We start from the raw sequence: 26,825 nt of genomic DNA, 5'->3' as shown, positions 1-26,825 counted from the left end.
ACTTCCCCTTTTTCCAACTTGACACCATTTAGATAGTAATCTGCCTTCCTCTTTTTGCAACCAAAGTGGATAACCTCACATTTATCCACCTTAAACTGCATCTGCCATGCATCTGCTCACTCGCCCAACCTGTCCAAGTCATCTTGCATTCTCCTAGCATCCTCCTCACAGTTCATACCGCCACCCAGCTTTGTGTCAATTGCAAATTTGCTAATGTTACTTTGAATCCCTTCATCTAAATCATTGATGCATATTGTAAATAGCTGCGGTCCCAGCACCGAGCCTTGCGGTACCCCACTAGTAACTGCCTGCCATTCTGAAAGGGACCCGTTAATCCCTACACTTTGTTTCCTGTCTGCCAACCAATTTTCTATCCATGTCAGCACTACCCCCAATACAACGTGCTCTAATTTTGCCCACTAATCTCCTATGTGGGACTATCAAAGGTTTCTGAAATTCCAGGCACACTATATCCACTGGCTCTCCCTTGTCCATGTTCCTAGTTACATCCTCAAAAAAATCCAGAAGAATAGTCAAGCATGATTTCCCCATCATCCCCCCAAAAATTCCAGAAGATTAGTCAAGCATGATACATGATCACAATCTATGAATCATTCAACTCCAATAATCAAGGCCATTTATTGTCAGGCGAGTTGGATCCCATAAGCCCTCAACCATAGATGAAGAAGGAGGTGCTAACATTAGAGGCAAAATGGGGTTCTGGCAAAGGTCCAACACAGTTGATGGACAGCCTCATTAATAGTAGTTCCAGATTTAGAATAAACCAAGTGATTTTGGGTGAATTGCAAAGTAATACTGAACAGATGATGAACAGTATCCAAAGATTTACTTGTGGGATGAATAGTCCTTCATGAACCATGGCTTCGTGAACAGAACCATTGGCTGTGGCTCATCTATTTCCCGCAGCTGTTCTCTATCACATCTACCCCTGGATGGAGCAAGGATTTTCTCCTGGTCCTCGCCTTCCACAACACCAGCATTCAACATCTTCCTTCAACTGCAAGCCTCAGGCAGCGACAGGCAGCATCTCTGAATGGAAGTAATGGGTGGCGTTTTGGGTTGAGACCCTTCTTCACCCCGAAACGTCACCCATTCCTTCGATCAGACCAATCTATTTCCCCATTCTCTCCCCCTGTTCAGTCTTTCCTTCTCACCATCCAGGCATCCAAGCATTCTCTTCACATGAAGAATTGGACTTGCGCTCTACTGTACTGCATTCGATTTCACAGTGTGCGCTCCTCTACACTGGAAACATCTGACGCAGATTGGGTGACTACCTGCTGCCTGCCACTTTAATTCACACCTCACGTCCACTCTGACCCAGGTCTGTGATCTGCACTGTTATAATGAGTCCACCATATGCTGAGGAGCAGCAGCACATTGTCTGTCCAGCCTTGTTGCAGCCTTTGGGACTTAATAGTCAACTCTCGCTCTTTCAATAACTCGCTTCCTCGGTTGTGATCAGAGCTGACCTTTATTGTGTAGGTCGTGCCTCTGTGATATTTGCTCAGTTCTTTCATCCCATCTGCATTTGCATACCTTGATCTGTAATCGCAACACACCACACATCTTTGAAGATAGACACAAAATGCTGGAGTAACTCAGTGGGTCACATAGCACCTCTGGAGAGAAGGAATGGGTGATGTTTGGGTCGAGACCTTTCTTCACCCCGAAAAGTCACCTGTTCCTTCTCTGCAGAGATGCTGCCTGTCCCGCTGAGTTACTCCACCATTTTGTGTCTATACTCAGTGTAAATCAGCATTTGCAGTTCCTTCCTACACATCACGCACCTTTGTCACTTTCAAACCGTCCTCCTGAACGACCAACCTCGACCTTTCATATCAAGAACTTTACCCCTATCCATTGTTCCCCGTCAATTCCTGCAGCCGCAAACCTTTTTCTCTGTTTCCCACTTATGATGATAGATCCTCCCCCTCTGTTTCTCTTTTGACAGATGCTACCTGGTGTACTAAGTATTTTTCAGGTTTAATTTCGGCAGCTTAAAACAAAATATTGCTTTTCTGAATTTCTTACAATGCTCCACATCACATTGTCAAATTCCTCCGCTCCAAGGAGATCTGACATACTTAACATTCCTATAGTATTTAGAAACTGGTTGACAGACCAGCAGATTAGGAATTAAGGCATTAGGAATTTAAGGATACAATGCAGAATTGCTTTTGGACCTAGCACATGTGTTTGGCTCTGTACCACATAGTCTTATTTGGAGTGCTTTAGATTTCTTTAGAGATCCAGGGTTGATAGTAAATTTAGTGAAAGCATTTTTCCAAGGTGTCCAGTAGACTAGAGATGGGCATTATGGCAGGATGTACTATTTCCCCGTTAGCGTTTACAATGGCGATGGAGTTAGTGATTAGAGCATCACGGTGGGTCGTCAGCAGGGAGAGACGGCACGATGGGCTGCGCCTCCCTCCAATCAGGGCCTATATGGATGATATCACCTTGGTGACCACAACAGCAGCTTGTACAAGAAGGTCACTAGAGAAGATAAATGATAATCTCAAATGGGCGAGATTGAAGATTAAGCCTAGGAAGTCACAGCGTATTTAGTTGGCAGGAGGAAAGGCAGCAGAGAAAAGGTTTGATGCAGATGAAGAAGAAATCCCATCCATGATGGAGAAACCAATTAAAAGCTTGGGTAGGTGGTATAACAGGAAGTTGGATGACACTGAACAGGTTCAGCAACTTACAAAGGGTGTTACTGACGGGTTGGAAAGAATAGAGAAATCAAGGCTTCCAGGCAAGTTGAAGTTGTGGTGTTTGCAGTTTGGGCTATTCCATAGGTTGTTGTGGCCATTGACAGTATATGACGTGCCAATCTCTAAAGTGGAAAGGTTAGAGAGATTGGTTAGTTCATATATTAGGAAATTGTTGGGAATTCCACAGTGTCTTAGTGATATGGCTTTATATGGGAAAAGCATTCTCCATTTACCATTGTCTAGCATAACAGAGGAGCTTAAGTGTGCTAAGGTGAGGTTAGAGTTGCAATTATCAGGGAGCAAGGACACCTTAGATAGTAGTCTGGTGCCAAGTGTAACTAGAGGGAGAAACTGGATCTCAAAGCAGGCAATAGAAGAAGCACAAGCAGCTCTGAGGCATACAGACATTGTTGGTGGGGTGCAACAAGGGAAAGGAGGTTTAGGGCTCAGCACTGGGGACCCAGTGTGGAGTAAGGAAGGTCCAACAGAGAGGAGGACATTGGTTGTCGAGCAGGTACATTGTCAGGAGGAAGCAGTGGGATGTGTAAGGGCAGTAGCTCAGGTTAAGCAGGGACAGTGGATGAACTGGGAAAGTGTAGAAAAGAGGAGGTTTAGCTGGAGGGACCTGTGCATGGTGCATGGAGGTGGGTCATGTAAGTTTCCTTGTAAGGGCTATTTTTGATGTGTTGCCTTCACCTCAGCACCTCAAACAATGGGTAAGTGGGGACCCGGCATGTCGCTTGTGTTCAGGGGAGGCAACGTTGAGGCATATATTGTCAGGATGCAGGACAAATCTTTCTCACGGTCGGTAAACTTGGCGATAACCAGATATTGAAGTGCACAGCTGCAGCAATAGAGAGGAGGAGAGTACAGGTAACATCAGGACTGGGAGTGTACTCATTCATTTTGCCCATGAGGGAGAGAAAGGTAATGGGTAGTTTACACGGGGCGACTTGACGCAAGATGTAGCCAGAGTGGAGTGGTCGTGGTCTAGCACAATATCACACGATATAACGGGGGTAGAGTAAAGAGTTCCCACGGTACTCGGCAATTCTGTCATTTGTGCGAGTGACTTGTCCGTCTCCCGATCTTTCCCGAATGAACATCGTGGACTGTAGTGTAGTTAATCACGTGGCACAAATGATGTTACTTTGTTGTCACACACTATATTCGTTTTTTTCACCCGAGCTCTTTAATGAGCTGAAGAATAATCTGTTTTTTTAGACAAATGTTGTTTGGTGTGATGCACCTTCTCTCAATATGTGCAAGAAGTCGTCTTTTTATTTTGTCAAATATGAATAAAGACTGTATCTCACATTGACCGTGATTATTGTGTTATTTTATGATCTACTGAGAGGTGAAACTTTCAGTCTGAAGAAACTTTCAGCCCGAAACACCACCTGTTCCTTCTCTCCAGAGATGCTGCCTGTCCCGCTGAGTTGCTCCAAGCAACTAGTGTCTATCTTCAAAGGACTGACCAGGACTGCCTCTCTCTCTCTCTCTCTCTCTCTCTCTCTCTCTCTCCTCTCTCTCTCTCCTCTCTCTCTCTCTCTCTCTCTCTCTCTCTCTCTCTCTCTCTCTCTCTCTCTCTCTCTCTCTCTCTCTCTCTCTCTCTCTCTCTCCCCCCTCCCTCTCTCTCTCTCACACAGGCATGAATGGATGAACTCCGCGGGCCAGGCAGCATCTACAGAGAGAAATGGACAGACGACCCATTCTTCAGGCTGCCTTATGTCTCTCCCCCCCCCCCCCCCCCCCCCCCCCCCCCCCCCTCCCCCCTCACCCCACCCCCCCACACACACACGCGAATGCTGGAGAAACTCAGCGGGTGCAGCGGTGCCGTAACGTTGTCTATTTCCTTCGTTCCATAGATGTTGCTGCACCCGCTGAGTTTCTCCAGCATTTCTCTCTGTAGATGCTGCCTGGCCCGCGGAGTTCATCCATTCACGCCTGTGTGAGAGGGAGGGAGGGAGAGAGAGAGAGAGAGAGAGAGAGACAGTCCTGGTCAGTCCTTTGAAGATAGACACCAGTTGCTTGGAGCAACTCAGCGGGACAGGCAGCATCTCTGGAGAGAAGGAACGGGTGGCGTTTCGGGTCGAGAGCCTTCTTCACACTCTCCCTCCCTCACTCTCACACAGGCATGAATGGAGGAACTCCGCGGGCCAGGCAGCATTTACGTTCCTTCTCTCCAGAGATGCGGCCCGTCCCGCTGAGTTGCTCCAAGCAACTGGTGTCTATCTTCAAAGGACTGACCAGGACTGCCTCGCTCTCTCTCTCTCTCTCGTCTGTCCATTTCTCTCTGTAGATGCTGCCTGGCCCGCGGAGTTCATCCATTCACGCCTGTGTGAGAGGGAGGGAGAGAGAGAGAGAGAGAGAGGCGCACACACAAGGTGGATGCGAAATCTTACCTGCCTGTTTCAGTGACAGACACCCACCGCCAGTAAATGAAGACACCCCCATCTTTCAGACAAAAAGAGACACACTGACATTAATGAAATGCTTAGCTAGTTTTATTAGATATGTATGTAAATAGCAAACTGGCTGGATTCACTCTATCCAACTTCCGGGTTCACCGTTGGCAGGAGTTCCCACGGTGACCGCAAGAGTTACTACCGATATCGCACGGGACACTTCGTTCATAAAATGTTGCAATGCTCAACCACAAGTGCACAAGACACTCTTGGACAAATTCAAACATGTTTGAATTTTCTCCCGAGTACCCAAGGTACACGATTAACTGCCGTTAGCGCCACGGTGGTCCACGAATGCCGTATTGTTACCGCACGAGGTTCCCACGATGTCAAACTCTGGTTACCTCTTGCGTCAAGTCGCACCGTGAAAAGGGGGTTTAAAGGAGGGAAGTTTTCAGACAGGTATGAGTCAGGCCAGTTACGGGGAGCCAGTGATTGGGAGATGCGGGTAGATTTGGGAGGAAAGCTTGTTGTTCCCCAGGGAATAATTAATGCTAGTTTGTGGCCTGATATAGTGTTATGGTCAGTTAGTCAGCAGATAGTGTATTTTATAGAACTGATGGTGCCTTTGGAGAACTTAATGAATGAGGCTTATGAAAGGGAAAGGCTTAGATGTGTAGAATTGGCAGCAGAAGTTCAGCAGCGAGGATGGGGAGCAAGAGTATGTCCAGTAAAGGTGGGTTATAGAGGTTTCATAGCCAGATCCACCACGTCACCATTTGGAGAGCTAGGAATTAGTGGGCAGAGTTTGCGTCAGGCTGTAAAGGAGATGTCAGAGGCAACAGAGCAAGGCAGTAGGTGGATTTGTTGGAGTAGAAATAGGGTCAGTTGGGGGCAGAAAGGAAATGTATAATATAGGGTATGTAATTGTATTCTGTGTAGGTGTACCCCGGTTTTATGCAAGGCTGATATTTGTGGCGTTATGAGTTTAATGAAGGATTAGGTTAAATGGAAGATAGGATGCGAGTGTTTAGCATTTGTTGGTGAATTAATTGTCTGTAGTTTCCTTGATTTAGTAGGTACTGATAGCATAGGTGGTGAGAGCAGGTATTGAGGGGGAGGGGGTGTTCTGGGATGCCAGAACTAACTGCAGAGCCTTCCCAAGGTGTTGTGGGCCTAACTCAATGAAACACCAGTGAAGGGAGGTGCCCACTTAATAACCCCATTGATATACTAGCAACTACATGATCAGTTATTTTTTCCACTTACATTTTTAGGGATTTTTTAGAGATATATACAAAACAGTGCAACATCATCATCATAAATAAAACAAAATAAGAAAAACAGCAATCAAAATAAAAAAATGTAGATAGGGGAAAAAAAAGTAAATAAATAAAAAATTGGAATAAGACCGTAACCCTAACCCTAATGCACGGTTCACTTACCAAATTAAAAAAGAAAAAAACATTACATTGATTAGTTATCTGGAGAGAATTCAATATTCATACAAACATACCATCTAGTTCTATATAACACAATCTTCCCATATCTAGCTCGGCATTTATCTAATTGGTGTCATGGCTCAAATAAACGGTCCATTTTTCCCAGATCTTCTCAAATTAATTCTCCTCGACTCTCAAGGAATATGTCAATTTCTCCATATTAAAGATGTCTCACACAATTTCTAACCACTGTTCCTGTTTTGGACTTTTTTCATGAAGCCACTGCCTGGTAATGGCCTTCTTACTTGCTGCATGATCATTTTTTTTAATAGTGCTTGTTAACATGTAGTTAGCTGATATTATATACGGAGTTAGTTATTGTCTTTAGCATGAGTTTGTATAATCAGTTTAAATAGTACTTTGGCTTAGGGTCGGTTTTCTTGGTTGAGCGCTTCTCCGGGGGTTATAGCACAAGTACGTTGTAAGTTGGGCAAGAGATGCAATCCATGAGTAAATCAGTGACTAATATGAGAACCGCATTTCAATCCACCACAGTATTCTCCCCTACAGAGATGCTGATGCATTCCTCACTGTATTTATATTAGTAAATAATTCATAGTTATAGTCGTTGTACCAGTTTAGAAAAGAAGCAGTGTAATCTCTATAAATAATTAAAATATCTTGCACACTCGGTGTGTCGATCCATTATTGACCCAAACACTGCTTTTTAATTGTCGATAATTACCACCAATTAAAGATATTTTGTTCTTAGGTCTATCCCTGTCCCGATTCCAAGTCTCCCACCTTCTTCTTCTTTCGTGTGGAGTGCACAGCCTATTGTTGTTGGACAAATTGTTCTATTTGATCTTCCGTTTGTGCACGTCGAGTTGATTGCATTAGTCGAAACAGGGTGGACCACGTGAAGATTGCAATCTCCCATCCCCAAGTCCCCCATGTCTACACTCTACCCTCCAGTTCCCCCTTCATCCCTTTAAACCAATATCCCTCCCTCTCGCTTTACATTTCACTCCTCCCTTCCATATCTGGCACCTTTTTGTCTCCACTTCACCACTAGCCTTTGTTACTGTCTATACCCAATTGCAAATCACCCCCCTCACGGTTTCCACTAAGTTTTGCCTCACCCATCTCTCTGTTTACCATCATTCCCCCCTCTACTCCATCAGTCCGTGGAAGTGTTCGGGATGTGAAACATCGTCTGTCTATTTCCCTCCACAGATGGTGCCTGACCCATTGAGTTCCTCCGCTGTTTTATCAACTTGCTTGTAGTAACACAGAGGAAATCACATATACTCCATCTCCTCCTCATCACAAATCCTTCTCCTTCATATCAATTGTTGATGGAGATAAGGAATCATTTATTAATATTAAATTACTTTACCTTGGAATCTGTGTCACTTTCTCATTGCAGTTACACTCAAATTATCAGTGAAATTTGTTTAATGGGATTTCCAGAAAATGCGTTCTGATCTGTTAAGTGACATTTTTTAAACATGTGATGATGAAATGTGACTTCCCTTCTCATTTGCCTTTAAGTATTCTAAATTTACATTAAGCTACAACTTAGCACTCAAACCCCTCAAGACCTATCAACAGACAGCGGCACAATAGCTTAAGGGTAGAGTTATTGCCTTACAGCGCCAGAGACCTGGGTTCAATCCTGACCATGGGTGTTGTCTGTATGGAGTTTGTACGTTCTCCTCGTGACCTGTGTGAGTTTTCTCTGAGATCTTCGGTTTCCTCCCACACTCCAAAGACGCACAGGTTTGTAGGTTAATTGGCTTGGTATAAATGTAAAATTGTCCCGAGCGTGTTTAGGGTAGTGTTAATAGAAACATAGAAACATAGAAATTAGGTGCAGGAGTAGGCCATTCAGTCCTTCGAGCCTGCACCGCCATTCAATATGATCATGGTTGATAATGTATGGAGATCGCTGGTCGGCACAGACACGGTGGGCTGAAGGGCCTGTTTCTGTGCTGTATCTCTGAACCAAACTAAACTAAACTAAACTGAACTAAACAGACTCAGAGAACTGGGTTCCTGTTCATCCTTTTGCAATTGAATCCTCGACTTCCAATTTGGCAGAACTGCAATCATTACAAATTGGCAACAACACTTCCTCCATAACAATGATCAACGCAAGGGGCACCACAAGGCCGTGTGCAGTCCTCTGCAAACTCTATACCCATGACTATGCAGCCATACACAGCTCCAAAGCCCTTTAAATCCACTGATGATACCACCATTGTTGAATGAATAACAGCTAATGATAAATAAGAGTACAGCAGATTGGTGGTAGACAGAAATGCTGGAGTAACTCTGCGGGGTGAGGCAGCATCTATGGAGAGAGAAGGAATAGGTGATGTTTCAGGTCGAGACCCTTCTTCAGACTGATGTCGGGCGATGGGGGGCAGGAAAAAGAAAGGAAGAGGCGGAGACAGTAGGCTGTGGAAGAGCTGGGAAGGGGGAGGGGAAGGAGGGAGAAGGCAAGGACTACCTGAAATTGGAGAAGTCAATGTTCATACCGCTGGGGTGTAAAATACCCAATCAAAATATGAGGTGCTATTCCTCCAATTTGCGCTGGGCCTCACTCTGGAAATGGAGGAGGCCCAGGACAGAAAGGTCGGATTCGGAATGGGAGTGGGAGTTGAAGTGCTGAGCCACCGGGAGGTCAGGTTGGTTAGTGCGGACCGAGCAGAGGTGTTGGGCGAAGCGATCGCCGAGCCTGCGCTTGGTCTCACCGATGTCGTGAAGTTAACACCTGGAACAGCGGATACAGTAGATGAGGTTGGAGGAGGTGCAGGTGAACCTCTGTCTCACCTGGAAATACAGGAGATTGATAATCACATTGAATGGAGCCAGAGCAACAAAACTTGCTCTCCCAGCTGATAAACATTTTAACTCCACTTCCCATTCCACCCTGGGCCTCCTCCATTGTCATAGTGAGGCGAAAAGCAAATTGGAGGAACAGCACCTCATATTTGACTTGGGAAGGTTACACCCCAGTGGCACGAATATTGATTTATCTAACATCAAGTAACTTTTGCATCCCCTCTCTCTCTGTCCCTCCCCCACCCTAGTCATCATATTAGTTTCACGGTCGTCCTGTCGTTTCACTGTCTGCATAACTCGTTATCACCTAGCTCAAGCCAACAATGGACCGATGTGGGCACCACCTTTCCTTCGTCATCGTTACATTTTGCATATCTTTCATTCATTTATTCTATATCTCTACATCATTGTCTATATCTCTTGTTTCCCTTTCCACTGACTCCCAGTCTGAAGGACGGTCTCGACCCAAAACATCACCTATTCCTTTTCTCTAGAGATGCTGTCTGATCCGCTGATTACTCCAGCTTTTTGTGTCTATGTTTGACTTATACCTGCATCTGCAGTTCCTTCCTCCACAAATCTTGGTCTGAACTTTAGCAGGGCAAAGGAGTTGATTGTTGACCTCAGAAGGGGAAAGCCTAGAATCCATGAATCCGAGTCTTCATCGATAGAATGGTGGTGGAGAGAATCAACATTCAAGTTGATTACTGTGAAGTTCAGTCCGATGCCAAGCACAATGCATACTCACAAGGATAGCTTGTCAACACCTCTATTTTCTTGGAAGATTGAGGTGATTTGGTTTGTGGCCCAATATTTCATTCAACATCCACAGGTGCGTACAGGAGTAAACAGCCTGACTGGTTTATGGCCTGGTTCGATAACTTGAATGCCTAGGAATGAAGGAGGCTGCAGAAAGTGGTAAACATTGGCCGTTCTATAAAGGGTAATCACCTCCCATACATTGAAGGGTTCTTCAGGAGGTGCTGTCTCAAAAAAAGCAGCTGAAATCATCAAAGACCCACATCACCCTGGCCATGCTTCCATCTCACTACTACCATTGGGAACATGGCATAGGTGCCTGAAAACAGTGACACCATGTTAAAGAACAACTTCTTCACAAGCTCTTTAACATTGCAAAACACCAAGATGGTCTGCTTATGTGAAACACTAAGCAAACATACAATGATAAATAGTATAATAAATAAATGATCAGTAACACTGTTTGTTTGGTGTTTTGCGTTAATGAGACTGTAAAACTGCAGCAAGTAAGAATTTCACTGTTATCTTTGAAGGTCCATATAACTTGATTATGATTTCATTTTTTGATGAGCAAGCAGTATAAGTTGTGATTTGCATTCTATTACTCAGTTGTGCAAATTGGCTATTTGCTGGTAAAGGGCCTGTCCCACTTACGTGTCCTTGGCACGCAAATTACGCGACCTCATGGTCGCGTTGAGCCGCCATGGTCCCGCGAAGGTCGGGCGCGATTACATGCGTACGCACAGCCATCTGGAGCGCGTGACGTCATTTGAAGATGGACACAAAGCTGGAGTAACTCAGCGGGACTGGCAGCGTCTCTGGAGAGAAGCAATGGGTGATGTTTCGTGTCGAGACTCTTCTTCAGTCTGAAAAGAAGGGTCTTGCCCCGAAAAGTCACCCATTGCTTCTCTCCAGAGATGCTGCCGGTCCCGCTGAGTTACTCCTGCATTTTGTGTCTACCTTCAATTTTCTTGGCCCCGCTCTGGGAGTAGAAGTGGGGGCGGATCCGGACCTCAATGGCCGTGAGCCCCAGGCCGAGTTCGGCGATCGTTTGCCTGCTTCTGCTGTGTTGAAGGTGAGACGTTGCGTCACGCCAGGGTCTTGGGCCTGTCCCACTTTGGCCGTCTGTTCCATGACAGGCCGTTGGCGCACGAAGATTTAGTTCATACAAAAATTTCGGAGCCCCGCGCGATGTCGCGCACAACTACATACCCCTCCGCGCTTGTAAGTGGGACCGGTCCCATGCGGCCATACGATGCCTGTGCGCCTCAACGTAACTATGAGGTTGTGTAATTTGCATGCCAAGGACACGTAAGTGGGACAGGCTCTTGAGTCATCAGAGTGAGTGCCATATGTTGGCACATGCTCCAAATTGACTCAATTATTCAATTTCCATCATTGGTTCCAATTCAGATTCAGATTCAGATTCAGATTCAATTTAATTGTCATTGTCAGTGTACAGTACAGAGACAACGAAATGCAGTTAGCATCTCCCTTGAAGAGCGACATAGCAAACGATTTGAATAAAAAATAAATAATAAGTGTCCGGGGGGGGGGGGGTGATTGGCAGTCACCGAGGTACGTTGTTTAGTAGAGTGACAGCCGCCGGAAAGAAGCTGTTCCTCGACCTGCTGGTTCGGCAACGGAGAGACCTGTAGCGCCTCCCGGATGGTAGGAGGGTAAACAGTCCATGGTTGGGGTGAGAGCAGTCCTTGGCGATGCTGAGCGCCCTCCGCAGACAGCGCTTGCTTTGGACAGACTCAATGGAGGGGAGCGTGGAACCGGTGATGCGTTGGGCAATTTTCACCACCCTCTGCAATGCCTTCCGGTCGGAGACAGAGCAGTTGCCATACCATACTGTGATGCAGTTGGTAAGGATGCTCTCGATGGTGCAGCGGTAGAAGTTCACCAGGATCTGAGGAACAGATGGACCTTCTTCAGTCTCCTCAGGAAAGAAGAGATCACCACTTCTCTCTGCAACATCCTGAAACACCTCCTATGGACTCATAACTGGCTTCATTAATGTGTGTGTTGAAGAGAAGCTCCAAAGGTCACAAGTACACAGTTCCTGAAAGTTGTAACACAGGTAGGTAGAGTAGTGAAGAACGGTTATGTCATGCTTGTCATCATCGGACATCACGTTGACCAGATGAGCTGGGAATAAAGCTGGGAGTTATCTTGCCATGATAATTACCATTTGAGAATTTGTTTTGGATACTAAAATGATTCTGACCAAACCTAGGATTAAGGCAAACAATTGACTAGGGGAGATTATCACTTGTTTAAAGAGAGAAGAAGCTGAAGAGGAGGAAGACAGTGAACAAACTGGATAATTTAGGATTCAGAGATTCATAGAGTTATGGAACATGGCATAACTGTTGCAGTTGTACAGACCACTGGTTAGAGTCACACTTTAAATATTGTGAGTGTCTGTTGTTGCCACACAGTAGGAAGGATTTGATTAAACTAGGGAGGGTGTAGAAATGAATCACAAATATGTTGCTTGTACTGGAGGACTTCAGTTATAAGGACAGATCAAATAAACTGGGACTATTTTCTCTAGCGATTGAACCTGAAGGGTGAACTTATAGTGACTTAGAAAATTATGAGGTGCATAGAAAGAGTAGGTAATCTGAAGAAGTGCCTCGACCCAAAACACCAACCATTCCTTCTCTCCAGAGATGTTGTCTGACCCGTTGAGTTACTCCAGCTTTTTTTTAATCTACAGTATCTTCGGTTTAAACCATCATCTGCAGTTTCTTCCTACACATAGATAGTCTCAATATTTTTCTTGGGCTAGAGGGGTCTAAAACTTGAGGTCATAGGTATGTAATAGAGGAAATATTTAAGGGGCATCTGAGGGGGACATCTGACAGAGATTGGAGGGTATATGGAGCAAGCTGCCAGTGGAGGTGGTTGAGATAGAAACAAGTGCAATATTTAAGATGTATTTGGACGTATACGTGGATAAAAAGGGCTTAGAGGGTTACATGCCTCACACAAGCAAAGGATTATTTTAAATAGGCATCTTGGTTGGCATGGACAAGCTGGTTGAACGGCCTGTTTTCCAAGTTGCATAACTCTATGAATCTCTGAATCTTAACCATCCAGCGATCCCTGTTTTCCTCCTCTTCTGCTTCCTCTCCCTTTACCAAGTAATAATCTCCCCTAGTCCTTTGTTTCACAATAGACAATAGACAATATGTGCAGGAGTAGGCCATTCAGCCCTTCAAACCAGCACCGCCATTCAATGTGAGCATGGCTGATCATCCACAAACAGTACCCCGTTCCTGCCTTCTCCCCATATCCCCTGATTCCGCTATCTTCAAGAGCCCTATCTAGCTCTCTCTTGAAAGTATCCAGAGAACCGGCCTCCACCGCCCTCTGAGGCAGAGATTTCCACAGACTCACAACTCTCTGTGCGAAAACGTGTTTCCTAATCTCTAAATGGCTTACCGCTTATTCTTAAACTTTTGTGGCCCTTGCCATGTGTTTCCTGACTCTACCGTGTCCAAACCCTGAATAATTTTATATGTTTCAATGAGATGCCCTCTCATCCTAAATTTCAGATAAGGCCTTAACCTCAGGTCTTATCAGATTAATTTTAGGTCCAAAACAAATTCACAAATGGCAATTATCATGGCAGGAGGTTTGCTTTATTTAGTGCTGGATTAAATGGTTGATCCTATTTAATGCAGATAGGATTTAATCTTCTTCAACACTAAATTTCAAATCCTGTCCCTCGCATTTCTGTATAAACCTTTTATACAATGCTGCCAGGAAAACTAGTGTTATGGGTATTTTTGCCTTAATTGCCACTGTGCCATTTTTGGTCAAACCTATCATTATAGTCTTTCTTATTTTGTCCATGCAGCCACTATTTCTGCCCTTTCTGTCCCTTTCCTCATGTTTCATAGGGTGATACCTGCTTTAAATTATTTCATCATCTTGATGATGTGATAGTTATTTGCTAGATGTTGCATACTCGTGTAGCTAGCATGTATCAGCATATACAATTGTAACGTTCTCAACACATTTCAAAGTGTCAGATTCATACAGCACGGAAACTGATTGTATGGCTCACTATGTCCATGCTAGCCAGTGGCCACCCATCAAATGCTGATCGCATCTTCCACTATTTGACCCATAGGTTTCAATGCCAGGCATGTCAGGTGCTCATCAAGACACTTCTTAAATGGTGTTCTTGACTCTGCTTCTAAGACACTGTCCAGCAATGCAATCCAAGTACATCACTCTCTGGGTGGAAAAGGTTACCAGTCAAATCATACCTACATTTCTACAGTATCCCTTACCCTAAATCTATGTCCTCAAATTCTATACATCACTGATAAGGGGAAAGGATTCCTGCCATCTATCCCCCTCTATATCCTATATACTCTATATCTGTTCCCCTCATCATTTTATGTACCTCAGCCAAGTTCCCTCTGAATCTCATATGTTTCATGGAAAACAGACCTAGCCACTCTAGTGTCTCATCATAACATAAACCATTATCGGCAGTCACTCGAAACAAGTATGACTGTCCTCTCCTCTCCAGAGGATCGGCTACTTGTGGGTCTGTAGATGTCTCTAGAGGCCGATCCACCATCCACACACCTTGGTGCAACGTGGGCAGTGGAGACTGGCAGAGGTTGGTAGTCGTCGAGCCCCCTTCTCCCTCTCTCCTTACGGTGCTGTTGCTTTGTCTCTGCGACACAGCGTAGCTCCGTTTCATGAAGTGCAGCTCCTTCCTGCGCGGATTTCCTCCAGGAGCACCCCCGTCCAGTGCAATTTGCACCCAGTTGCTCGATGTGATTGTGGAATTTCTCAAACTGTTCTTGATGTTGTCATGACATAAACATTCCATCCCAGACAACATGCTGGTGAATCTCCTCTGTGCCTCTCTCTATTTCACTCTTCCTATATTATGGTGACCCAGAACTGCAGCCAGTATTCCAGTTGAGGACCATTGTTTCATAAGTTGGAGAATAACCTCCTTGCCCTTGTATTCGATGCCCCAACTGATGAAGCCTAGAATCCCATATACTGTACCATCATAATCATGATATCTACCTGTGTTGCCAGATTCAAGGATCTTTGTTGCACTCACCATCATCCCTTTATTCCTTAATACTACCAAGAGCATTATCATTCATGACATGTACCCTAGCCACATTTGTACTCCCAAAATGTATTACCTTACATTTATCTGGATTAAACTCCATCTGACATTTCTTGGCCCATTTCACCAACGCGTCACTATCACCCTGTAGACCAATCTACCATTTAACAACTCGACTAGTACTTGCGTTTTCTAATATTCTCTTATTTTTCATCAAATAGAACAGAAGCGTCTGCATATTGAATTCATGATCGTCCATTTTGATTGTCATAGAATCATAGAGTGAGAGAGTGTGTAAACAACTTGCCCACACCAGCCAACAATGTCCCAGCAACACTAGTCCCACCTGCCCACATTTGGTCCATATCCCTCTAAACCAGTCCTATCCATGTACCTGTCCAACTGTGTCTTAAACATTACGACAGTCCCAGCTTCAACTACCTCCTCTGGCAGCTTGTTCCATACACCCACCACCCTTTGTGTGAAAAAGTCACCCCTCAGATTCCTATTAAATCTTTTCCCCTTCATCTTGATCCTATGTCCTCTGGTCCTCGATTCCCCTACTCTGGGCAAGAGACTCTGAGCATTTACCTGATCTATTCTTCAATTGGGTTATCACTTTCCATTTTCAAGTAGGAAATGGACAAAACTATCTATCTTTCACATGGCTGTATTTCCTACGCCCACCAATTTTGCCCTTTGCTATTTTGAGAATTGTCCTCATTGTGGCTGTAAAGAAGAGATCTGGTATGCATGCCTTTGCTTTCTGGAAATGGAATAGTGGCTATGAGTTGTGTTGTCTGATATCAGTGGTGCTTCAGCAGGTTAAATGCATAGGAAGGAACTGCAGATGCTGATTTAAACCGAAGATAGACACAAAAAGCTGGAGTAGCTCAGCGGGTCAGACAGCATCTCCGGAGAAAAGGAATAGGTAACTTTTTGGGTCGGAAGAAGGGTCTCGACCCAAAGCATCACCTATTCCTTTTCTTCAGAGATGTTGTCTGTGTTGCTGAGTCACTCCAGTTTTTTGTGCCTCTCTGTAGTTCAGTATTGGATTGGATTGGATTGGATTCCTTTATTGTCATTCAAACGTTTCGGTCTGAATGAAATTTTGTTGCCTGCAGTCATACCTATAATAATAAATAACAAAACATACATATAAACACAAATTAGCATCCACCACAGTGAGTTCACCAGGCACCTCCTCACTGTGATGGATGGTGAGTAAGTCCCGCGGCTCAACCGAGCTCCGCGAATGGGCCGGTTCAAACTCCGCGGCCCATAGAAACATAGAAACATAGAAAGTAGGTGCGAGAGGGTGGTTGAAGGGTGGTTGAAGCTGCTGAAGCTGCTGCACTCTAGTCCAGCGGACACAGCTGTAGTTGCGGGAGCTCCGGAAAAACAGGTCAACAACCTGTGACCTGCGAGCTCCCGACGATGTCGTCCACTGGCCCATGACCGAGCCCCAAATTCAGGTCTCCGCAGCCGGAACACCGCCTCAGCCCCAAAGCCGGGCCACCGCCAACAGAACGCCGGAACGCCGCCTCAGCCCGAAGCAGGGCTACCGCCATCGGAACGCCGGAACGCCGCCTCAGCTCCGAATTTGGCTAGCCTCGCAAATCAGTAGATTGATGCATATCCATTTTCAATGCAAGATCGTATTGTATTGATGTGGGATGTGTCAATGTATTCACTCGGTGAGCAGAACATTGATTTTACTTCGGAGTCACGTGAGTGACTACGTGAAGAATTCTGCCAGGACGCATGCGTGCCATATCGCTTTCACGCTTGTGAAACGACAGGCGAGGTGGAGCGTTCCCCCGCAGCGGTAAGTTTGAAACCGCGACCTGCAGGTAAGTGATTTACTCTGCAGGAGTTTTTTGTTCCCGCGCTGTTTTACACAGGGGGGGAAGCTGGACAAAATAGTGTCCACAAGTGCTGCGAGTGAAGCTGGCTGGGGAGGATCGTGAAGTTGTGAGAGCCAGCAGCAGCTGAAGGCACAAGCCCCGTAAGTGGGATCAGCTGTGCCGACATTTGGTCCCGCGCCGGCCAGAGCACCACGGCCGGGCTTGAGACTATTCAGAATGGGGCCGTCGACTTTGATAAGTCGAAACGGCAGGAGGCGGGGTGGAACGACGTTGACTGATGAGTCCGATTTTGAGCAGCCGCGAGCGGCCGGCGACTGTGAGCGCTGGAGCCGGTTGGAGCGGCTAATGGAGCAAAAGCTCCAACATGACAGACTCCGGGAGATGGAGTCTAGTCACAGTGGGGATATAAAAAACACCCACAGCAGCACCTTACGTAGGGCTGCACAGTGCATCTCCCTCGTCAGAGGGGAATACTGGGGGGTCAATTCTGGGTTGACCCTGAAGAGGGGTTTGATGAACAAAACTACATGTGTGCAGGGGGTGCAGGAAGACTGGAACGGGAGTCAGAAGGCAGGATGTTTAGCTAAGACGCTGTGGCATTATTCTGCAATACGGAGTATGAGATTAATAGTCTAGGAGAACGCCATCCGCCCAGCTTTAAACCCTAAGTTTGCAGAGCTGTGCAGACCTGGAGGGATTAAACCACCAATATTACTGCTTGGGGGCAACCTGTCAAAACAGGTAAAAGAGCTCAATAAGGAGGCCAATACCCTGGGGCTCATAAAGGTGGCAACAGGCAGGATATCCTACACACGACAACAGCACCTCCACGCACCCACCAGCATGAAGACACACAGAAGCTGGTGAAAGCTCAAAGGCCGGGCTACAGGATAGAGGTCTTTTAGGCCTGGCCCAGACCGGCCTTCCTGGAAGACGTGCAACCCCAAATCCCAAATCTAAAAACCGACGGCACAACCTCTACGGCGACTGCAAAGAAGAAAACAAACTTTCCACTGGTCACCATGGAGGTAGGGGGGTCTGGTCTCTTCCAAAAAACAGGAGGTGTAAATAACACAAATTGGTGTGTAGATTACATTTTCTTGGGAGGCATGGAGGGCAATAACTACTAACACTTATTTTCTACCTAGTGTTCAGGGATATACAATTGAATTTGTGCAAAAGATTTCCCGGTTCAGCATGTCCCGAACTGAATGTTCGTGCCTTCACGATAAGAAAAACTGGAAGTGCATGCTGAACTGGAGAGGCTAGATGCTAGGGAATCATGGGGAAATCCCAACACGACTCTTTGGAATTCGTGTCAATATCTTTATGAAAATCAAAAAGATGTGGTTACCAATCATTCAGGTCTGACAAACCTGAATACATTGTGCAGTAAATTCATTCGAAATTGGAAACCTTTGTTACTGCCAAACAATTGATTCCATAGGCTACTTTATGAATTGCATCCATTAAAAGATGCTTACTATACGGTGCCTATGCGGAAGGATTATAGATGTTATTAATTCTAAGCTAACACCTTCCACCACTAAGGACTACTTGGGGTTCACCTTTGACTTTGTCTACATGTGGGTAACTTATCAAAGGAAGGTACAGACTTAACTGAGGCCAACAACCTCATTGACATCAGTAAACCACCTATTCAACTGGTAGCAAGGGTAATTGGCAATACTGTGGCCTTTCCAGACACACCGTTTGACCTTTGTATTACCAATAATTACAAGGACAAAGGTATAAGCACTTAAAATCAATACTGGTCATGTGTAGAGACCAATGAGGCTACAAATCTAAGCAATCACGGAATTACAATGATAAGGGAAATATTGGTCATTGTTCAAGCTCTATCATTGTCAGCAACCATTCAGTGGTGCTACAAACTGATGCCAGTGTTCATGGTTGGCGTGTTACTAACCCCATCTCTAGTTGTGGATATAGATGGGATGCACAAGAAGCATCATTGCTTCAGATACATGTCATAAACTACTTGGAAATGTTGGGTGCGTTCTATGGACTAAAATCATACTGTTCAGAAATGCATCACCTGCATGTTAGACTACAGATTGATAACACCGCCATGGTGACATATACTAACTACATGGGTGGAATCAAATCGGTATCATGTGATAATCCGGCTAACACAATTTGGCAATGCAGAAAAACATTTGAATATCAGCTAGTTACCTACCAGATAACCTCAAATTTAGTGGCAGACACCAGGTCACGCAAATTCATGACAAACATCGAATGGATGTTGGACCACAAAGTGTTTGCTGATATTGTAGCATGATATGAAACACCAGAGATTGATCTATTGCATCTCAGCTTAATCACCAGTTGCCTATCTGTGTTTCTTGGGAATCAGACTGGGGCATCAGCGAAGGATGCCTTCTCGCTGCATTGGGGGGAGGGGAGGGAACAAAACGTCTGTTCTGGAATTCCTGGCAGGCCTCCAATATGATGAGGGGCTCAGCTACAGTGCCATTAACTGCGCCAGAAGTGCCCTTTCAGCATATCTGTGGCGAGAATCAGAGCGTCATTCTGTTGGGACTCACCCCCTGGTACCCAAACTTACGAGGGGAATTTTTTAATATCAATCCACAAGAACCAGGTACTCTCAAATATGGGATGTGAGTATTGTCCTAACGTTGCTAAGGAACTAGTCTCCAGCAACAGCTCTAACCCTGCAAAAGCTGACGCATAAAACAGTCATGCTGATGGCTTTGGTCACAGCACAAAGGGTACAGTCTTTACATGTTAAGGCTGGTCAATACGACTTCTTCAACAAGAAATATAACTTTTCATATTCACGAATTAGTCAAACAGAACAGACCGGGACCATCAGGCCTCAAAATAGAATTTAGGACTTACCCTATAGAGGATCATCTCTGTATAATAAGACATTCATTGTTATATATGGAGAACACCAAAAACATCAGAGGCTATGAGATGGCACTACTAATCAGCCACAAGCAACCCCACAAAAAATTGGCGGTTCAAACTATTTCCAGATGGCTGAAACAGGTTTTAACAACAGCCGGAGTGGATACTAACATATTCAAATCTCATTCCACCAGGGCTGCAGCTACATCAGCAGCTATGGAGTTGGACTACCGATGGACCAAATCCTGGAGACAGCAGGATGGTCAAGGGAAAAAACGTTCCAACAATTCTACCATAAACCAGTGGTTAAACCTGGAACTTTTGCAGAATCAATTTTAAGTTCTGTAATATGATTCACCCCATGAAGTTGGGGCTATAATTTGTTGTTAATAACTTTATCATGGATTTCAATGTCGGATTCATGTTTAAACATGTTAACACAATTCCTCCCTTAGTCAATTAAGGCAGATGTAATGCATGGACTCGTTTCCATGGCATGAAATCACAGAACTTTGAAATCTTCACGTAGTCACTCACGTGATTCCGAAGTAAAATAGTAAGATTAAACGAGAACTGACCAGTTCGAAGTTTGATCGTTATTTTATGAGGAGTACGTTGAGGGAATACGTGCCCTCCGCTCCCACCCTTGATCATATACTCAACTGGTATCTTCTTCTCTAATCTTACTATGTTCAGTCATTACAATTATCTGTGATTTCACACCGCTGCTTTGAAGAATGACACGCATGCGTCCTGGCGGGGTTCTTCACATATTCCCTCAACGTACTCCCCATAAAATAACGATCAAACTTCGAACTGGTAAGTTCTCGTTTAATCTTACTATTTCCCTCCCGCCCTGTTGACTGAGATGACACCCACAATTCCAGAACTGCCTTTTCAGTTTCTCCCTCAATAGAAGACGTTTCTCAGTGGCCTGGGAGTTGTCAGTCTTGGCTCAGTGGTAAAACTACAAAGCTCCGCAACAAACCTTGCGTTTAAACTCCATTTCAGAGACTAGTCCCTAATTTGGATTGACACTTCAAAGTAGTTCTGAGCATGTACGCTGCATTTCAACATCACAAATGTGAGTATGCTTCAAAAATATTTAATTGGCTTTGACATGTTTTTGGATATCCTGAAAGTTTTCTGTCCTTTTTTTCACAGTCCCTTTTACTGTTATTATTCTCTTTCTTTCATGTTGACTATTGACATTGCAGGAAGATTGTTCCCGATGTTAGGGAAGTCCAGGACAAGGGGTCACAGCTTAAGGATAAGGGGGAAATCCTTTAAAACTGAGATGAGAAGAACTTTTTTCACACAGAGAGTGGGGAATCTCTGGAACTCTCTGCCAAAATTGAGGCCAGTCATTGGCACAAGAGGGAGTCTTGTGGCTAAGGGGATCAGGGGGTATGGAGAGAAGGCAGTACGGGATACTGATTGGAAACCATGATCATATTGAATGACAGGCTCGAAGGGCTTACTCCTGCACCTAATTTCTATGCTATGACCTGGTTATGCTTAGAAGAAGGTACAACCCCATTGCTGTAAAATGAGCCTCCCACACGCTCTATGCAATACAGTAACATAAACCATACATCTTACACATCTTTCCTCATTTGCTTGCATATTTTAAATAGTATTCATACAATAGACAATAGACAATAAGTGCAGGAGTAGGCCATTCGGCCCTTCGAGCCAGCACCGCCATTCACCGTGATCAATGCTGATCATCCACATTCTTGCCCCATTCCTGCCTTCTTCCCATATACCTCGACTCTGCTATCTTTAACAGCTCTATCTAACTCTTTCTTGAAAGCATCCAGAGAATTTTCCTCCACTGTCTTCTGAGGCAGAGAATTCCACAGATTCACAATTCTCTGGGTGAAAAAGTTTTTCCTCATTTCCGTTCTTAATGGCCTACCCCTAATTCTTAAACTGTGGCCCCTGGTTCTGGATTCCCCCAACATCAGGAGCATGTTTCCTGCCTCTAGCATGTCCACTCCCTTAATAATCTTAGATGTTTCAATAAGATCACTTACATAAGTGCACAGTTCATAGGGACATTTATTTTGATTTTCCCTTACCTGTCTCAGGGTGCGATTCCACCCACGAGTGACCCCAAGTGAAAGAAAAAATCTGACTCGTGGTTGTGGGGTACGAGATTACAAGTTTATGTTCAAGAGTTTAACCGCGTTCCCACGGGTATGACTACGTTTGCCGTTTACTTCTAATTTCTGCGATGTTCCAAGTTCGTCTCCCGAGTTACCAAGTTCCTCTTCCGAGTTACTCTTGAGCCAACAACGTCTACTGACGTGTTGGAAAATCATCACATGGTAAAAGTGATGTCATACAGTTTTCTTTTCACTATATAAAGACCCAGCCTGAAGAACGATCTCGACCCGAAACATCACCTATTTCTTTTCTCCAGAGATGCTGCCTGACCAGCTGTTAGTCCATCATTTAGTGTCTATCTTTGGTTTAAACTAGTATCTGCAATTCCTTCCTTCAAACTTTTAGAGCAGTTTGTTTCAAGAAACAATCCTTCCAAAATTGCATTCTAAAGTCCATTTGACCTGCATTTGTTCAAGGTCTGGCATCAATCATAAGCTGTTTTTTTTGTCGGGAGGAACTGCAGATGCTGGTTTACACCGAAGATAGACACAAAAATGCTGGAGTAACTCAGCGGGACAGGCAGCATCTCTGGAGAGAAGGAATGGGTGATGTTTCTGGTCGAGTCCCTTCTTTTTCTTTTTTTTTTTTTTTTTTTCCACACAGAGAGTGGTGAATCTCTGGAACTCTCTGCCACAGAGGGTAGTTGAGGCCAGTTCATTGGCTATATTTAAGAGGGAGTTAGATGTGGCCCTTGTGGCTAAGGGGATCAGGGGGTATGGAGAGAAGGCAGGTACGGGATACTGAATTGGATGATCAGCCATGATCATATTGAATGGCGGTGCAGGCTCGAAGGGCCGAATGGCCTACTCCTGCACCTAATTTCTATGTTTCTATGTTTCTTCAGGCTGAAAAAAAACATTTTGACTCTTCTCTCCTGAGATGCTGCCGGCTTGGCTGAGTTACTCCAGCTTTTTGTTTCTAGTAAGATTGTTTTTGTGCCTAGTAAGAATTTTTTGTCAGTTAATAAACAGCAAAAGCAACTTGAGAACGTTTAATTGATAAAAAATTCCTGTCTGAATTGGTTTAAATCTGGTATTTTTACCCATCTTTTGTATTTGCATAATGAGGTGTGGAAAGGACAACTCTGACCTTTAGTCGTTCTTGTTATGCACTCAACATGTAGGACTATTTGGTTATTTTTTTAATCTTTAACCTGAGATAGGAGAAATAAACAAAAAGATCGCTATTGACATGCTCTGAGTCGTCATCTATCCATGCAGAAATTTCCATGCGGTTAATATAATTGTTAGCGGCAGCTTTTTAAATCCTTCTTCCCCATTTTGTCAAAATAACCATTTATATTTTGCGCAATGTTATTCTTGTTACCCTGGATAAAAGATTTTTATCCCATAAATCAGAACCAATGATAGTGAGGTGCTTGCTTCTAATTCTTCTGTTCCTCTGATTCTCTCTCCTGTCCTCCTCCTCCCTTCTCCCCCTCTCTCTATCCCCCCCCTCTCTCCCCATCACTAACAAAGTGTCTGCCCACACAGTCAGTACACCTATCATACACTTGTCTACCGTACTGTCACCCAAACTCCCCCCGAATCCCCCCCCCCCCCCCCCCCCCCCCCCCCCCCCCCCCCCCCCCCCGAGAGTTAAAGAGTGCCCTCGGTAGACTCACAAGTCACTAAGGTAAACTCATGGGCCACTACATTCTTACAACGAGTTTAAATGTTTCAAATTTTAACTTCAAGAGTAAATTTGACTCGTGGAAATCTTTTAACATGTTTAAAATTTTTCAAGCGTTAACAAGTTTCCCGATTACATGCCGTTAGTGCCACGAGTCGCTAAATTGCGTCCACGAGTTCCGATGTTCCCGCTACGTTAATTGTACGTGATTACCACAAGTTTAATTTGTTTTAAACTCGGGGTCACTCGTGGGTCGACTTGCACTGTGAGATGGGGGTTTAACTCATCAAAACCCAAAATATTTGTTCTTTATTTGTGTCAGTGTTATTAAGCCAGATCTTTCTCCAAAGCTCACAATTTCTAGGCTAATCACAAGCATAGAAAAGCAACCAGCCATTCAAATTGTAAAGTGAAAGCAGTGCTGAACTACTATCTACCTCTTCGATATTCCTTGGACTATCTTTGACCGGACATTGCTGGCTTTACCTTGCACTGAACGTTATTCCCTTATCGTGTATCTGTACACTGTAAATGGATTGATTGTAATCATGTGTTGTCTTTCTGCAGAGTGGTTAGCGCGCAACAAAAGCTTTTCATTGTACCTCTGTCGGTACATGTGACAATAAACTAAACGGACTGAAACTGAATTGAAGGAGGGAGGGGCAAAGTTTAAAAGAAATGTGCGGGGCAAGGTTTTTTCACCCAGCGAGTGGTGGGCGACTGGAACACATTGCCAGGTGTGTGATGGTGGCAGATACTATAGCAGCATTTAAGAGGCTGTTACATATGCAGGAGATGGTGGGATATGGATCATGTGCCGATAGAGGAGATAAGTTTAGCTTGGCATCATGTTCAGCATGGACATTGTGGGCCAAAGAGCCTGTTCCCGTGCTGTACTGTTCTATGCTGAGATTAACTTAATACAGGTGCACAACCTTTTATCCGAAAGCCTTGGGACCAGACACTTTTCGTAATTCAGAATTTTTCGGCTTTCGGAATGGAAGATTTTTAGCGTAGATTTTAACGGCTGGCTCAGTGGTAGAGTGCTCGGCTCATATCCGCAAGGTCGGGAGTTTGCGCCTCGATCCCGGCAGTTACTCGATCGCGAGTTTGAGTCTTCAATGTAATTTTTTCTTGCAGAATAGGAGAGAATAGGGAGGGTTAGGCTGGGATCATTCTCTGCGAGATGATCTTAGTGCGGGAGACAAGTGTAGGAGAGGTGTACTGACTGTGTGGGCAGAACTTTGGAAGTGATTGCCCACCATTCTCAAAAGCCGCTGTGTCTCCCTGTCTCTCCAACTCCAGAGGAATCCGCTGCCCGATGGGCCGCTACGGCGACAAGTGGCAGTTCGCCCACAGCCCGAGCTGCGCCCCCTCATCCGCAACCCGGGTTCCTCTGGAGTTGGAGCGGGACTGGGCTAGAGTTGCTGCTGGCTGTGAGTCTCTGGGATCTCCGTGCTTGCAGTGGGCCTGGGGGTCGGTGTCCCGATGAGGGGGCGCAGCTCGGGCTGTGGGCGAACTGCCACTTGTCTTGTAGCGGCGCATCGGGGACGGCTTCTGGTGGTCCTGACGTCTCTCAGCTCCTGTCCAGGGGGGTGGCCGGAGACGTCAGGACCAACAAGAACCCGCTCCCCGATGCGCCGCTACAGCGACAAGTGGCAGTTCGCCCACAACTCGAGCTGCGCCCCCTCATCTGCAACCCGGGTTCCTCTGGAGTTGGAGCGGGGCTGGGCTAGAGTTGCTGCTGGCTGTGAGTCTCTGGGATCTCCGTGCTTGCAGTCGGTGTCCCGTTGGTCCTGACGTCTCCGGTCACCCCTCTGGACTGGAGCTGAGACTGGGAACTGTACCGCCCTTGCCCCCACCCTCTGCAACTGCAAACAACCCCACAGTTCCCAGTCTCAGCTCCTGTACCGGTGGCCGGAGACGTCACAGCCCGAGCTGCGCCCCCTCATCCGCAACCTCAAGACCAAGACTCACCTTGCACACCATCAGCTTCGGTCCCTACGGGGAGCGTGTTCCTCTGGAATTGGAACAGGGCTGGGCTGCTGCTGGCTGTGGGTCTCTGGGATCTCCGTGCTTGCAGTGGGCCTGGGGGCCGGTGTCCCGTTGGTCCTGACGTCTCCGGTGACTGGCACTGGCTCCGACGTGAAGACAGTGCAAAACCCCCGCGCCGGTGCAATGGACGGGGAGCTGGAGAGGAGAGGGAAGGGGTCACACACATGGCCTGGAAGCAGAGGGGTGTAGGTGGGGTGAAACTGAAGGGAGCGACAATTTGCTGCTGCCTGCCCGCTGAGTTAAAAAGTTCTCATGCTCACACTGTGTATCGTGAGTCTACCGTGGGAATTTTTTAAATCAGCGGGCAGGCAGCAGCAGATTGTCAATTATTAACCCTCCCGCGCAATATACCCTCACCTTCTCTTTTATGAATGGGGATTTAGTTCCCCTTTCTTCGAGGACCGACCGGAGGTTCCGCTGTCACCTCTGCGGGCTGCCCTCGGTGAACGTTTTCAAGGACCTTTCTTCAAGGACTGAAAAAATGTCGCTATTCGGAGGTTTTCGTTATTTGGAACTTCGGATAAAAGGTTGTGCACCTGTACCTCCAAATTTGGGGGAGAAAATGCCAGACCAATTCAGAGACCCCACATCTTCCCAGAATGGGAATCCGGCTGCCCATTAAAGGAAGATTTGGTCTCTTGCCCCACATTAAAATCATAATTGTAATCATAATCATACTTTATTAGCCAAGTATGGTTTGCAAGTATGTATGAGGAATTTGATTTGCCATACAGTCATACCAATAAAAAGCAACAGAACACACAAAATACATTTTAACATAAACATCCACCACAGTGACTCCTCCACATTCCTCACTGTGATGGAAGGCGAAAACATTTCAATCTCTTCCATTCTTTGTTCTCCCGCGGTCGGGAACA

This window comes from Leucoraja erinacea, chromosome 15 (assembly GCF_028641065.1).
Source record: "Leucoraja erinacea ecotype New England chromosome 15, Leri_hhj_1, whole genome shotgun sequence".
In the NCBI taxonomy this organism is placed as follows: domain Eukaryota; kingdom Metazoa; phylum Chordata; class Chondrichthyes; order Rajiformes; family Rajidae; genus Leucoraja; species Leucoraja erinaceus.
The sequence above is the reverse complement of the archived record's forward strand: the minus strand, read 5'-3'. Positions refer to the sequence as shown.